General features: G+C 47.8%; 1 protein-coding gene across 1 annotated transcript in view; it reads right to left on the bottom strand.

The window, feature by feature from the left end:
• Positions 1-16,942, bottom strand: part of ASIC2 (acid sensing ion channel subunit 2) — a 996,512-nt gene that overhangs the window by 681,941 nt on the left and 297,629 nt on the right. The window lies entirely within an intron of this gene.

The following is a 16,942-nucleotide window of genomic DNA, read 5'->3' as shown; positions in this document are numbered from 1 at the left end:
ATGCCTGGTCCAAACGGACGTTTCCTCCTTGCAGAAATGTGTCAGTGTGCACATTAATACATTTGTACCATTATGCACCATATGTTTCTATTGTTTTCCGATTGGAGTCATGCAAAATAGAATTGATCAGAACCCCTGAACTTGTGAGGCCCAAGCATGTAGCAGAACTGCAAACAATGTCACAACACTGTTTGATGACTCCAACTCTCAATACTACCTTTTATGATCAACCATGGTAAACAAAAGGCTAAATTATATTTCTATTCACTCTTAAGAAAATTATATCACAAGACTGCTGCCCCGTGAAGAGGCAATCACAGAGTATGCAGCCACACAACGCAGGAAAAAAGTATTATAGAGGTGGGTCAAGCAGCTAATTAGTGAAAAGATTCTTATTTTTCTGGCTACTGTGTTTGCAATATTTGTCAGCTATTTTTAAATTTACAGTCTGTTGTGATATTTTCCCATTCTTATTTTTTTCTCACATTTTTCTTGTTTTTTCTCACATTTGCATTTCATTTTGTATTTTTTATTGGGTATTCTTTTTCTTAATGGAGGGCCCCAGAAGGACATAAGTTTCAGGCCCATCTTGGCCTCTTGGGGAAGGTGGCCCTCCCGTATAGGTTGCCTGTGCCATGGGCACATCAGGCTGTCCTGAGCCCTGCTCCCTGGTCCCTTCTTCTGGTGACAAAATCAGCCCAACATTAACAATTCCAATTTACATTTCTTCCTTAAGACTAGTGGGCTTTGAACTAACATCTCCCCAACTATGAGCCACAGATTTGGCAACCGCTCTGCAGACACAGCGAAGCGATGTGTCAGCTGGAGGAGCTGAGTGCCTTCCACGGTCACTCCCATTTTGTCCACCCCACTCCTATTAATGAGCCCAGAAGGGCCACGTGCTCCCACACAGAAATAATTTCATGTGACCTTTCCAGCCCAGGCTCCCCCATGGTGTTGGGATGTTTGCACCCTGAGTGGCAGGCAGAGAAAGCCAGTCTTCCTCAGGCCTGGGTGACAGCCCTTGGGTCTGTTCCATTTAGCAAAGGAGGATTAAGCCCCTCCCTGTGCCAGGCACTCAGAGAAATTTAGGAACACAGAGATGAGTCGTGAACCCACAGCTCTAAGTCAGGGCAGGGAGAAGCCGGTATCCTTATACTGTGACAAGAGGGCTGAGCCCAGGGAAGGGCCCTGAACCCAGAAGCCTCAGCTCATGCCCAGGGGACTCCAGCCTACTCAAGATCCTTGCTCGACTGCCCTATAGACCTTGCATTCACTCAGCCAGCCTCCACAGTTGCATAAGCTGATTTATTATAATAAATCCATGTATATATATAACAGCTACATAGTAAAGCTATCAGCTGTCTCTTGTTGTTTCTGCTTCTCTGACTGAACTCTGCCTAATGATGATGATGATGATGACGACAATGAAGATGCTATAGTAATAACAGCAGCAGCTCACACTGATTAAGAATTTACACGTGCCAAACTTGATGCTTAACACTTTTCAGGCATTGTTCTCGCTTATTCTGCTCAACAACCCCGTGAGGTAGGTGCTATTATTATCCGTTTCTACAGATGAGGAAACTGAGGTGCGGAGAGGCTGAGCAACTTGTCACACAGCCGGTCAGCCCCAGAGCCGGACTATGGTCCATTTACCACCCGGGCTTCACGCCACAGGAGGAGAAACATAAGCAGGTCCGACCACTTGGTGCCTGACGTGGGAGGGACGAGCAGTGAGAAGGGAGGAGCTGCAGGATTTAGGTTGGAGTCGTGGCTGCCCTGGGTGCCAGCCTCTTTTCTCCCCTGAGGATGGAGTAGGTGGGCAAGAACCCTCATACACAGAACAGAGAACAGAGGATATCAGGAGAAAGGCACTCTGAGATCTGCCAGTCCATCGCCCACTGGACATGGGAGCCAACTGACATCCTGCAAAAGGCATGGAGAAGCAGCAAGCTGTAAACAGGCTGTCGGGTTGGCAATGGACAGGGTGTAGGTTCCTTTTGATGCAGAATCCTCACCACAACCCTGCACTCCATGGAGCAGGGAAACTTTTCCAGAAACATCTTGCCATGTCAGGAACCAGGCAACCTCAGGTGGGTTCCCACAAGGTCCTGCCCACTGTAAAATTCAGTAGTGTAGCAAAGGGTTAGTATGAGGTTAGGAGAGGAGACAGATTTGACCTTTAACCTTTGGCACTTCCCACGTAGGAAGGAGGGAGTCTCCACATCTTGCATGTAGCAGCACAGTTACCGCAAGGCTGAGGAGGTAGCTTTGTGCTTTGGCTCAAGATGTGTATCTGACTGTGCCAATGGCAAATAGAGCATCATGGCATCCATGCAGATACTGGTAATAACAACAATAATAATAATTATCCTTCTATCTTTAAAGTGCTTTATAGTTTACAAATGACTTTTACATTTTTAAATGTTTAGCAGGACATCTTTGTCACTTCCATTCTTCCCGCTTCACAAATGGGAAAATGTAGGGTCGCTAAGGGCTTGGGTCTCTGACACATAGCTGGTGGTGGTGGAGCTGGTTTTGGCATTCAGATCCTGCATGATCCCATTCTCCACTGTCCTGTGCCGCCCCCAGCTTCCAAGGGCTACACACAGGTCTCTGGGCAAGGATTATATTCCCCTCCATTCCCTGCTTCCATTTTGCGTTTCGAACACTAAGACATGGAGGTGGGAGCGGCTGCAGAACGGCCGACTGCCAGGCTGCGAGAGGATGAGTTTGTACCAGTCTCAAAATATGGAGATGAATTACACTCAACCCCAAAGTGGGCTTTTATGGGCTGTCAGTCAGAAGGAAATATTTTGAAGTCAAAATTTGAAAAATGTCACAACTGGTGTTTTGAATTCTTATCTTGGTTGCCTTGTAGTACCTTTTATTTTTCGTGTAGAGAAGAAAAAAATACGTCTCTTTAAAGATCACAGAGGCTCAGAAAGTGCTCCTGCCACGGTCTGGTTTTGACCCTGTAGGCGCCGTGCGTCAGGCTGTTGGATCTAACACACACAGCCAAGGGTGCTCCATCAGGAGTCTCCGTACGATGGGGTGCAAAGGCCACGGGCTCAAAGACTGACTCCCAGGTGCTCCTCCTCCCAGCTCTGTGACCTGGGGCAGATTCCTCTCCACGCACCTATTTCCTTCATCTGTAAGATGGGATCTGGATCAACAACCCCTCGTGGCTATTGTGGGGGCTGATGAGACCAGGAACATTCATCAGCTGTCCAGAACAGGGCTTGGACGAGAGGCGAGGTTTGAGTCCTACCCACAGCCTTTGAAGCAACTTTCCATTGTTAGTGCCATCGAGTGGATTCTGACACCTAGAGACCTGTGCACAGCAGAGCGAAACCCTGCCTGGTTTCCTTGCACCATTCTCTCACCTTCTGGTGCTGTATCAGACAATGCTCCGCTGCTATTTATAGGGTTTTCATGGCCAATTCTTTCAGAAGTGGATGGCCAGGTCCTCCTTCCTGCTCTTTCTAGTCTGGAAGCTCCACCGAAACCCACCACCATGGGTGACTCTGCTGGTATTTGAAATACTGGTGGCATAGCTTTCATGTCACGGCAACAGGCAGCTGCCACCGTATAACAATCGACAGATAGGTGGTGTGGTTCTCTGACTGGGAAACAAACCCAGGCTGCAGTAGTAAGAGCACAGAATCCTAACCACTAGACCACCAGGGCTAGCTTCAAAGCAACTGGCAAAACGCTTTTCAAACAGTGAATGTTAGATGGGTATTTGTGGAAAGAATAAATGAAAAATGAGGGGAGCTTTAAATTGAAAGGTTAATGCTGTTACCCTGACAGTGATCCTAAAATCCCTCCGGCTGTTTTACACTTTTTGCTGGGCAAGAAATATGGTGATTCATAGGTTTTCTTATAAAACAGCCACGCACATATACCATTAGCTGACAGGGGTAATAATGACAAATAGTTGCAAAGCACTTTTCAAAACTTTTCACTGGCATTGTTCACTTTATTCTGACAATAATGCCGTGAACCGCTGATGTCGTCACTGTCACTGCTGTGGCTTCTGCTACCTGCTGGCAGTTACTGGTTAGCTGCTGTAGCCAACCTCTGTGCTAAGTGCCATGTGTACTTCATCCCTGGTGAACCCCCGGGATGCAGGCTGCTAATAGCATTTTCTGTGTGAGAAAACCAAGGCTAACAGGGTTAAAAACCAAACTTGCCCCAAAATCACATAGCTAGTAAGTGGCGGAGCCAAGACTCAAATCCAGGCCAGCCTGATCCCAAAGCCGCTGTCACAAAGCAAGTGTCATTATCTCATTATATAAATGGAGAGATACACGAACAGCGGCTGCAGGACTTGCTCCAAATGACTCATCCTGTCAGGGGGAGAAGCTGGACCTGAACCCCCGTATCCTTGCTCCCAATTCTAAGCTGCTTCCACATAACTGTCTCCCAACCTGGTGATTGCTTCTGCCTGCCAAACCCGTGCTAAGCGTCTAATAAAATTTATCATTTGATCTGCCTGAAACACAGTGATGTATGAGCTCATAAAAGAGCCACTCTCTTTTATGGGTTCATTCTTCCGAATGTTGGAGGCAGCGATCTCAAGGCGTGAGGACTTCAGACGATGACAATGACGCTAAGGATTGTTATTATTTTCTTCCTCATAGTTTTATATATGGTTTGATTTCTTTAAACAAATAAAGACCGTAAAACTTAAAAGCATAAAGTTCATGGCTACCCTGTGTTAGAGGTATTATTTATCCCTACCTTCCAGCTGAGGGAACCGAGGCTGAGAGGGAAAGTGAACGGTCTGGTCAGAGCTAGCTTCCAGAATTCCCGCTCACCCACTCCGCCCAGCTACCTCCTGGGAGCCCCAATTTGCCCAGGGCAGGAGAACGATGTCCTCCATGATTTTCTCATCTCTTCTATGACAAAGGCATGGGTCTTTGACCCTAAATCGGTGTCTAGATTCACATGGCAGTGAGGCCCGGCGTTTCCTATGGCAGAGGAAGGCGCCACAGTTCACGGGGCTTTTTCCTGAATGCCGGGCTATAACCGCTCAGTTCAGGTGTACCGTGTGTTGTGAAGGCTCCCCAGGGGACCTCACATTCTTCATCACTCATTGCCTGGGAGGCTGGAGGTGGTGATGAGGCTCAGAGGGGCTGGTGACAGTGGGTGAGCGGGTGAGCGTGTTGCGTATATGAATGTGTGTCGTGTATAGTGCACATACCATTTCAGTCACTGTGGGTGAGGGCATAAATACCTCTGAGATCCGACCTTCAGTTTTGGAAATTTGATGCTATGTCCTAAAAGCAAAATTTGGGGAAATACTAATTTAGATGACTTGATAGAAAGTTCAGAGTGAAAAATGACATTTGCCAGACGATATTGGGTGAGCAGGCCCTCTGTGATAGTAAGAGCCAGACCCATTTGTGAAGCATATTCATTAAAATATGAAAATCAACTTGTTGTTCTCTTACAGCCCTTTCCCATCTAAACCAAAAAGAGCAGGAGCAGGTGGCTTGGTTTGGTAAAGAAAACACCGCACCTGAGGCTGGATCTAGTCCTTGCCTCTGACTCTACTCAGCTGTGTGTCTTTGAATGAGGCCCTTGACCCCTTGGGTTCTTCATCTGTAAGAGAAGGAAATGAACATGAGGATGCAGCTCAATTCTACAAACATGGACTGGGCATCCACCTGTGTCCAGCGTTGTACCATGGGAATCGAGGAGCAGGTAGAGGTGGGAGGACCAGGGTTCTGTGCTACCAAAATTATGGGGGAAGCAGGAAGACCCTCTGCCCTGTGTGCCCCCACATCTCATTTGGTCCGAGGCACTCATTTCCCCTAGTTAAGGTAGCTGCCTCACCCAACATTACTCCCCTCACCCAATGACTGGTTGGTGTTGGGTACCAAAGACCTGATCCTTCCCTTTGAGGAGGGCCATCCTTACAGGGCTGCTTCAACGCCAGAGCCCCTCGTGGGAATACCAAGGCTGAGGGCGCTGCAGTTTAACTTCTCTTTCTGCTCCATCCTTCTCCCCTTGCTCTTTTACAGGTATCGTTCCAGAGAGCATGCCCCCTAAGACCTCCTGCATGCAAATCTCTGTCTCAGGGTCTCTTTCCCGGGGGAGCTCAAACATTGTCATGGAATCCCACAGACTTTGGGAAGGTGGGCTCCACTCAGAGTGGACGTAAGCATAACTGGTTCCCATCTCATTTCTTGGGATGCAAGCACAGACCTACCTCGTGTGGTTTCAGGGGAGTTGACTTGGTGGTCCCTTAGATAGTTCTCATGAATATGGCCGAGGGGTCTGGCGAATGTTTAGCTTTGAAAGGGAAACTAAACGACAGTCTATTCTTATCAATAACACTTCATTTGTATGGGAGCAAACTCCTTTAACCTGACCTACCCAGGCAAGTGGAAGCCCAACTCTCCCTCTTGAAGTTGAAAAAACATCTGGGTTGAACACGTGGTAGAAACTCATGAGCACTCGCTGAATCCGGGAGAATTCTCATAGAACAGCAGAGCTGCAAGAGGAGGCTGTGCGAGAGCTTGGCTGGATGTGGCCTTGCTGCATAAATCTCCATGAACACCAGGGCATCTTCCACTCAACAGGCAGAGCGCGCCATTGCAGTGGATTCAGAAAACCGGTTTTCCCGGAGGACAGACTCCCCGCCTTTCTTCTAGACCACCAACGTGTTCAGCTCATATTTCAGGGAAATCACAGTTGTGTTGAAGGCCATACGCTCCCCAGGAAACACTGTGTACACCCCGGAGCCCTGTGGAGTGAAGCACACAGTGACTCAGACCACAGATCTGGTGCTCGCCGTGTGGCCTTGGACAAGTGAGTCCGCCTCTCAGAATTCTTGTTTGTTTACTGATAGAACGAGGTTAATGCTTAACTTTCAGAAATGTTGTTAGAATGAGAAATAATATGACATGCTTAACAGCAGCTTGGCCCTCAAAGCTGGTTACTATTACGAGTGATCATAATATCTAGATGACACTAACATTACAAAGAAAATGAACATTAGCTGCCACTATAATGCAGAGGCTACAGCTAGACTGAATGCCGAGTCTATTTGATTGTCGACCTTTATTATTACGTAAAAACGAACTCTCCCTACACCCATCTGATGCTGGAAAACGATGCTGCCAGAATCCTTAGTGCCTTTTCCCTTTAGTTGTTAAGCCTCACCCGTAGCCTGGCCAGTGTTTGGCTTGAGCTGCAAGGATGGGGTGAGGACAAAAGGTGCCTCTGACATACAGGGCAACTCTGGGCTGGCAGGGGGATGATGGGGTATGAACCTCAAGCTCCGGGCTTGTGATCTTGGGCAAATCATTTAATCTCCTGAGCCTCAGTTTCCTCATTCATTTACCCGTTCTTTCAACTGACTTTTATTATACACAGATGACTCAAGCATGGTGTCCCCCATAAGCAAGAACACAGTGGGTGAGCCTGAAGAAGGCCAGGCGGAAATGCTGAGGTGTCGAGGGCATGCTACGGGGCACACAGATCCAAGTGAGGGCCCCGAGGGCTGGACCATTTCTCTCCTGCTCAGGGCCGTAGCCCCAGCGCCGGGCCCAGGGCCCAGCACACCAAAATGCTCAACAAAGAAATCAATGAGAAATTTGCTGCATGGATGGGGAACGTTTTAGAGTGGAGGGAACCCTGGAACTGGGTCTTAAATGATGAACAAGAAGAGGTTAGGAAGAGACGATAGGAATGGACCCTCCGGGTGAACCTAAAAGCAAGTGTGAAGGCGTGGAGCGGAGGGAGCCTCTGAGATGCTGGGGGAACGTCCGGTGTGCCTAACACAGCATGTGCAGAGGGCAGGCTGAGAGCTCGCGGAGGCGCTGGGAGAAGGGAACGAGACAGCAGTGCAAAATTGCTTGGGGAATAGGTTAGACAGCATATTTGTATCTTGCTACCTTGATGTATATATGTTATAGATTTCTCTTATAATCATTGTTGTCATGACTGGAGATGTATGTCTAATTTTCTTGGTCCATGATTGATCATTAGGAAACGAATATGCATGCTGACGTGAAGCTGGGCTCTGTGTACGGTGTTATTGATGGATTCATTCATTCATCCCATGGATATTTTATTCTGATAAATGCTAATTGCTGCTCGGGGCGCCTGACCAAGGTGATTTGCTGAGGCATGCATTTGCGCTTCTCTGGTTCTACCTGCCTGCAGACGGAAGGCTGCTTGGGGACTGAGGTTTGGCCATGCTTTTTCTGCTCTGACTGAGTTCATGTTCCTGGCCTCTGGGGACACTGCTCAGTGCTTGCGACAGGGAAGGAGGTCAGGGTTTCTCAGTCACACTTTAGTACAGACCTGCTTCCTCCATCTCAGCACTCACAGGGGAGCCTCGCTCACCCCCAGGCTGGCTAAGAGGGGGGGCACAGAGGCCAGAGAGAGAGAGAACTCAGGAGAGGGAAAATCACGGTGTATGAAGGAGGAAGAGAAGCAGCAAAAGGGGAGAGGTGGCAGAGGGTGGCAGAAGGTGGCAGCCGGGGAGAGGGAGGGCTCTGAGGAGCAGACGGGGACAGAGGCGGAGGGCAAGATGCAGTTTTATCAATGCAGGAGAGAAGGAAGTGAAATGGGGAAAGGATGAGAGAGGCTAAAGGATTAGAGATGAGGAGCGCAGGGAAAGAACTAGGCATTGGAACAAAAATTGAAGAAGGCAAGAAAGGAGGGACACGAGAAGGGAGGGTGAAAACGGGCTAAGGTAATCGTGTAGAAACACTCCCTACAGGAGGGGTCTCTGCAGGAATTCTGGGCTCAGGGAACATGGCAGAGGGGAAGAGAGGAGACCTTCTGGCTTGCCAGCCTGCAGAGATTCTCCGAAGCGAGGAGCTGTCGCATGTCAAAATATTCAGCAGTGACGCATGGATTAGCAGAGATCAATTTGTGTTTAAGAAATCTTGATGGAGCTCCCCAAAGCACAAATCAAAGCCATCATGCGAACGAGAGTGTTCATCCAATTAACACACATCCAGCACCTGGGCTCAGGCTGGCATCCCCGAGGGAGCGGCCCCGGTTTGTTTGCTTATTCACTCATCTGTCTGTGTGCTCCACCTCGGTGGAGGGAATCATCTTCAGGAATGTGCTGTGGGCTCTGCTTAAAGGTCATGGCATCCCTGGCTTTTCAACAATCATGAAAAGAGCTCATCCCGAGGCTCGATTCAGGCAGCGTTTCCACCATCGGATGCAAACCAACGATGGTTCCTAGGCAAGGGGATCAGGCAGCCCGGCCTCCAGCTCTTTCCGCTGATTGCAAAGGTTGGGGGAAAGCCAGCTCTGGGCTGAGAGGAGTGAGCCTCACATGGCTGTGGGTCCTGGACATATTATGAGGCTGGTTCCTGAGCAGACAGATCACAGCGGGTAGGAGCTGGGCTCGGGGGGTCTCGGTGGGACCCAGAGAACTCGGTGCCCCCAGAGCTGCATCCTTTCTTCCAGGCCTCCTGCCTGGATTTCTACCTAGTGGTCCAGCCGGGCAGGAGTTCTGCCCTGAACCCCAACACACTTGACAAGTACCTCGCCCTCCCACTTAGATCTTTCTGCTCTTGCTTCTTGGTAGGTGGACTTATTCCTTGTACCTCCCTGGGTTTGAGCCCTTGTTTAACTCAGAGATATATTTGTGTATTTGTCCCTCCCTCCCTCCCTTCCACAGGCCACAATTATTTATTAAATGCCAACAGTGTGCCAGGCACTAGGCGAGCTTTCATTCTAGTTGGGGGAGATAGCTTACAAATATGTAACATACAGGATGCTAGATGGTGATAACTGTCTGGGAGGGAAAAAGAGGGGAGGAAGAAGACTCGATGCCCGTGGATGGACAAGTGCTGTGTGGTGGCCGTGACATGAGAAGCCCCAGCAGCCCAGAGAAATGACAGACCCGCCCCTCCCCACAGGTCAGAACTCTTGGACGTGCTCTGTCTGAAATGGGATGTGTCACGCAGGCCATTTGCCTGGGTTGGTTCCACAAGCTCCTACAACATTTCGTTTTCTGCTTTTACCCCTCTCCAAGCTACTGGCCTACTGCAGGGGTCTCTGGAGACCATGGGGTGGGTGTCCTGGCACCTCTGCTCTGGCATCAATCAAAAACAAGCCACATCTGCTAGTCTCATGGAGACCATGGCCGCCATATATGATTGTATAGCTTGTGTAGTGGACAAACCAAAAGGATGCTCTTTACATAGACTACACTGTGCTCCCTATGGTTGGGCAGTACGCAACCTGCACAGCCAATCGTGGCAGCCTATCTGGGTCTGCACAAACACTGGGAGGCCGTGCTGTGGTTGGAGTTAGCATGAAAGAGGTCATCAAGCAAATAGCTTCTACCCTAGCACTGGCTCTCATCAGTGCTTCCCAATGGCTGGCATCACCTGTTCTCTCCACTTAGATGTCCTGGACTCTGAACTACACCCTTTTTTTTCATGGAGACCTTTGAGACCTGCCTGCCCCTTCTGACCCTAGCTGGTCCTCCACGCTCTATTTCCCCCTTCACCTGGGCTGACCCCATGACCTCTTCATCTCAGGCCTTGACCCGTGTCTCCCTGATTAGACTCACTCCCTGGCCAGACCTTCCAAATTTCTAGACGAGGACATTCTGTCAGCTCTGCCTTGGTGCTGCCCACGCCCTGGAGGGGCTTAGTTCTGAGTGCACCACTTGCCTTTGCATGTCAGGAATCACAGAGTATCAGATCTCGTCTACACAGCATCCATCACACCCCGGGTGGGGCAGAGTCGAGTCGGGGACCTGGGCCTGTCTGACTCCAGAGCTTCCGTGCTCTTCACCTTGCATCAGTGCCTCCCTCGGTGTGTGTGGATTCCCAGCACAGCTTGCACGAGAAACAGACACTGACTCCTTACAGAAAAGACTGGAAACAGCTCCTTCCACCTGCCTTATCCACTCAGAGGGGCAGGCACACTAAAGAATTGTTTCTCCAACTTCTCTGACAATAAGAATCATCAAGGGGTATTGGTTAAACCTGTAAATTCTCGGGACCACTCACATCCATGGTATCAGAGTCGCTGAGGGGACCATCCTGGGAAATGATGTATTTAAAACACATACTCGGTGGTTCTTGTTACCATGAAAATTTAGGAAACTTTGGGGAGAGGATAGTAACAATAGCGGACATTATGGGACATCTACCTCAGGCCAAGAACGGCTCCAAGTGCTTCCCATATAGGATATTTTTTACCCTGTTAACAGCTTCTTGAGATAGGAATGATTCTTATCCATTCTGTATGGATGGGGGAGGGGAAGCACAGAGAGGTTAAGAAACTTTCTCAAGGTCACATGGCTAACGGTGTGACTCCAGACCTTGTCCATAACTATCATGCTGAGCTGCCTCTCGGAGAAAAGGATCTGTTTTGTCAACTTCAGGCACAGGAGGAATGAGCAATCACCCACAGGGCGACATGAAAACCCCTTTGGGAAAAGGAAATTTGCAACACACTAACGTGGCTTAGAATTCCACTTCCTCAGGATGCTTGGATGTCCATCAAAACCCGGTCCAAAGGACTACGCTTGAAGCCAGTATCATTCATTCACTCACAGCTCCGGTGAGGAAGGCGTTAGTGGCAGATTTTCTTGGGAGAAAGGGAGGAAAAAAATGAGAGCCGGTCACCCATGGTAAGAGGGAAAGGCAGCCATCGGGTGGGGAGATGGGCAACATTTTAGGGGGAGGCACTGGGACCAAACCGGGCCACCTGGCTCTGTTCTGTCCCCACCAGCTCCACCTGCACAGCTCTGCTCTCTGCGGCTCCAGCTCCCAGAGCCCCCACTTGACTGCCTGATCTCAAGTGGCTCGTCCTTCCTCCTAATCCCTGTTTCGTTACATTTTATGACATTTATTTTTTACCATTAGTTTCCATGTGTTTTGTTGTTCCTAATACTCACTCATCAGACTTTAAACTCCTTCAAGACTGAGACAAAGTCATATGTATCTTTGTATCCCCCACAGGGCCCAGAACATTCCGTGTTCCCTGAAGATGCGTGGTAAAGGTGTCACAAATAAATGTATGGGCAGGGGGCTGCAACATCCTGAGATAACTTCACAGCCTTCACAGTCCTGAGTAGGCTGCTTGAGAACAGTGCTCCTCAAAATTTAACGTGCAAAGGAATGGCCTGGGGATGCTGTTAAAATGCAGATCCTGGCTCTGAAGGTCTGGGGTGGATGGAAAGGGTGCATTTCTAACAAGCTGTCAGGTGATGCTGAAGCTGCCGGCCCAGGACCACTCTTTGAGTAGCAGGGTCTCTCTCATACTCCACATGCTGCCTCTTGCTGATCTGATATTTCCAAAGAAAAGAACTGGGAGCTGGGTTTATTTCTCCTGGGATGCTCTCTTTCTCTGCTTGAACTGAGCCAGGCTGCCTAAGTCAACATTCTTATGTGGACTGTGAACTGACTTAAAAATCACTAAATGTGGTTCAATTCAATTCAATTCAATTCAATTCACTGCAACATACTGAAGTCCCAGTTTGCCTCATGGTTTTACCCATTTATATTATGATGATATCTGTCACAGCCTTCCCTCACACATTTCCGCCCTCCAAATATTCGTCTTCACACCAACATACCCACTGTGTGAGATAATTAAAGAAAAGTGCATCCATTGTAGTTTTTTCACATCTGCTCTGCCTCTTTTGGTTGAAGGCAGTCCCCACCTCCCAAACTGAGTGGCTGTCTTCCTGTCTTCTCTGATAGATTTAGAGATCCTGGACTTGTTCTGCTTCTGTTGCTCCTTTAATGATTCCCCAGTGCTGTTGCCACCACTGTAGGCACATGATGAATCAGGAAACTTCCAGCTGGATTAATCAAGCGCTCAAGTCTACTGAAACACTGCAGAGACTGGCTATGATGGAGAGGCACAGAATGGTACCCAGGCCTGTTGCTCATGGTGTAAAATTCTGAGAGCTGGGTTGTACACCGGCATTTATGCTCTCTGTCTACTCAACCGTATTGTCCACTCTTTCAAGTCAAAGATGGAGTCTGTAGGGCATCAGTCCTGGCACCAAATGATTACTACAAACTCTCCTTTATGTTCTCTCTTCCTACACCTTCTCTCTGGAGAAATGATGGATCACTATACGACTATAACACTTCGGTTTTGGGGGGTTTGGGCGATCCCATCCTCACCAAACATAAGATGGAGCTCTTCTACCCATCAGGGACTATCAATTCTGAACTTTCTAGCCCAGCACACTATGCAAAGGATTTGGAGCAGATCAGGCAAATATATAGATGTAGTGAAAATATTTGATTACGTACAAATCAGGATAATGGAAATCAGGCTTGGTGGAAGATTCAGTCAAAGGAGAAAGTTAAAACAGGCATATAAACCACAGTTTCCTATACAGTTATTCAAGGGAAATAAAAAATTTGGCTGTGAGGTTCCTGGTGGCCAAAGCATAAAGGGCAATAGAGTCAGTTGCATGATTAGTATTGGAAAATGCAGGCCATTTCCTTCAAAGTGACAGTCCTTTTGTTGGTGCCTAGGTCTGAAAGCAATTTCTCCCCTGAGTATTCATAATGGGGATATGGTATAGTATACGAAACAACAACTTTCCCAACGTTGCCACAAGATACGCAATACCATCTTGTAAGACCCTTTCTTTAATGCCAGTTAAGAGCAAAGTGTTCCAGGACAATTCAGATAAAGCAAATGCTTAACGGGATCAAGAAGCAGAGGAGGGCGTACTACAATTTTTAAGATGCCATGCACAGCTTGACAAAATATTAAATATCATAATGCAATTTTTATTCGTTCAATTAAAAGAGCCTGTTGTCTTCAAAATACAAATTACGTAGGGTGAAACCCAACAAAATCAGTGTAGGTAGTGAAGTCTGGTCAAAGAGCTTTTTTGCGTCCTGTCTTGATTTTGTATGACGTTCAACTAAAACACGGGCTGAAACACACAGGCTTGTTTGGAGCCAGATAGACATGGATTCAAACTCCAGCTCTCCCACTTATTACATGAGGGACCCTGGGCAGGCTACTCACCATCTTTAAGCTTCAATCCTCTTCAGTAAAATGAGGATAAAATATATATCCATCAAAATGTTGATGTAAGGATGAAAGGAGACGACACATTGGAGATGCTTAGCATAGTGTCTGGACATACTAAGCACGCCATGAACAGTAGCTTTTTCACTGTTAGTATCTGGAACTGCGTTGTCCAATATGACAGCTACTGACCACATATGGCTACTTAAATTCAAACTAACTTAAAGCAAGTTAAATCTAAAATTTAGTTTTTCCATTTGCATGTGCTCAACAGCTTCCTGTGGCCAGTGGCTCCTGCACTGGACAGCACAGATATGGAGCATTTCCATGACCACAGGGAGTTTTATTAGCACGGATCTAGAGGGATGTGTGAACGGCACATTATTCAAACTATTCTCCAAAATATTATTTCTCTCAGGCTAGCTTTGGTAAAAATTGGACAACTGATAGTTCTTTGAAAAGGGCCCAGAGGGCAGGTATTCTGATTTTCCAAGCAAACTAACTTTAAAAACAAGTAAATAGATCACACAGTTTGAGAACCCTGGAGAGGTTGACCTTCTGAATTGCCTGCCAACCCCTGCCCACGTGGGAGGTGGACCAAGAGTCCATCTCTAGGCCGCATGAGGAATCCCCTTTGAAAATAGTCCTGGGCCTGCTCCAATAACAGGGATCCATAACATATCAGCTCCCCAGTTCTCCTTGAATTGTTTCCCAATTTCTGTACTTTTCCTGATTTGAAACAGTAACTACTACAGTCAGGAGAATTCCCTAGAAACAGAAAAAGGAACAGAGAGAACAATTAAATGAAAAGCTTGCTCTTGTCTGCTGTTGGCCCAGAGGCCAGAGACACACGGTTCCTGAGGCCCTCGCTTCCACGCTCTTGGCTCCTGGCACTCTCCCTTTTTGCTGTGCTCTCCTGTGTCAGGGCTGGGAGTGAAGGCCGGGCAACTCTATAATGAATCTCCAGCCCTTTGAAGAAACCCTAGCAACCAACTGGAGCCACATTGACCACCTCATGCTTCTTTCTTGACCTTGTTCTTAAGTGCATGACCAATGTCAAAGAAATCTTGAATCTAAGAGCCACCTTTGGCTAACTGGCGAACCTCTCTCTCATTCGGTCATCTGTGTAGGCCGGTCCTCTGTCCTCAGTGATGAGGAAATGCTGAGCGAAAAGAAAGCGTTTCTGAAGGTCTAGAGTCCTTCAAGTTGGTTAACTGTGGAACTCTGAAGGAGTGTTGGTAACTGCACGTGGGAATTTCTAAGCATGCTCCATCTCTGACTACTGTTTTTAAGTGAAAATGTCACAGATAAAGAGAGGGAACCCGTGTGACTAAAAATGGAACATAAACACAATTCCAACTTTGCATGCGTGGGACAACCAGCCAGTTTACCTCAGTGTATGTGTGCGTGTGATGGGGGGAGGTTTGTATAGATGAGGATTTCCACATCTTAGATTTTCCTAAATGGCGATGCTTGAAGCATAGTGGATGGCAGGAGAACCGTGAGTGTGTACCCCAGGGCATGGCAGTTCACCGTGGCTGATGGGGTGGCTACCTAATGTTTACTCCTAGCAGGTAAAATAATTGAAATAAGGACATGAAAGCCCTGGCCAAGGCTGACACATTCTTTGTAAAGGCTTTGGCTTCATATTTATCACAAGAACAGAAATCTGTTTTCAGGGACCGAAAATTTATTTCACCCACAAAACCCTTATTTCCCTCGCCTGCTTCCCATCCAGACAAGCCCCGCGAGATAAACGTGTTCTCCAATTCACCAGCAGCAAGAAAGAGAAAGGCTTGGAAACTCCACAAGCCCATTCTCCTCATTATCATAAATGGCATTTCTTTTATTTGGCAAACCATCTATTCAGATTAAACCGCAGCCCAGGAGCCCTTTATTTGAAGATTGCCAGTGTGAGGTGGAAAGGGAACTCAATTGTGGGATTTCCACAGCTTTAATAGCCCAAAGAGAAGCACTGAAAGAGATCCCAGTATTTGCGTGGGAGTGATTTTTGTTCAGAAAGATCTAAAAATACCCCCGGTAGCCTCCCTCCCGGCCCTCTCCCCTCGGAGTCAGCCTGAGACCTTTCCCTATTTAAACAACCAGAAAGAAGTGTCAGAAGTCGCCTGTTATTACCCTCATGTCCCAGCTTCCCTCTAAAATTTAAATAAACAAATAAGTCCAGCAAATGCGTCAGGAGGCTCTGGCTCTGCTTAGCATTAGGAATATATTTACCCATTTAATAACTGTTATTTATCCAGACATTTAATTGCACCATTGTAAACACACAGGGAAATCCTTGGGGGAAGGTAGCTCCATGGCTGAGATGAGGCAGATATTTAAAACTCTGCTCCTGCAGCCCCGCCCCCTCCCAGAGGGATTCTCTGGGTCTGGGATCAGGGAGAGTTGTTGTGTATGAGGTGGGGACCCACCAAGAGGCCTCCAGGCACTGGCATGCTGCTGTACACAGAACAACTAGGCAAGGCATCAGTAAAGGAAGGAGTGCATGAGTGCAGGAAGGTGAACCGGGGATGGGGGAAATGCTCTGTTTAGAATGTATGGAGATTAAGGTCAAGTGTCCAAGGGCTGAAGTCTTTGCCCATGACCAGGGCTTTGCTGGAGCTGGAGGAAAGGGAAGGCCAAGCTTTCAAGGACTGCCCATCAGCCCAGGGCCACAAGAACTGTGCACCTTTAAATAAGGCCATCATGGCAGCAGGTGCCCCAAAGAGGGCCGCTCTGGGCATCGTGGCAGCATTGAATCTGCGAGTCCATTCCCAGCTTTGCTCTTCATCCGTTCCTCCTCTATCAGTCTCCTGGAACTGGGGGCTTTTGGTTTTGGCTCTATATCAATTCCTCAGACCTGACAACAGATTCAACGACATTCACTTTGGCTCTCCATACTCCTTTGTAAACACAATTTTGTATTTTCCTT

The sequence above is a fragment of the Equus caballus genome, chromosome 11, assembly GCF_041296265.1.
Source record: "Equus caballus isolate H_3958 breed thoroughbred chromosome 11, TB-T2T, whole genome shotgun sequence".
In the NCBI taxonomy this organism is placed as follows: Eukaryota; Metazoa; Chordata; class Mammalia; order Perissodactyla; family Equidae; genus Equus; species Equus caballus.
This window is presented reverse-complemented; position numbering and strand designations above follow the sequence as displayed.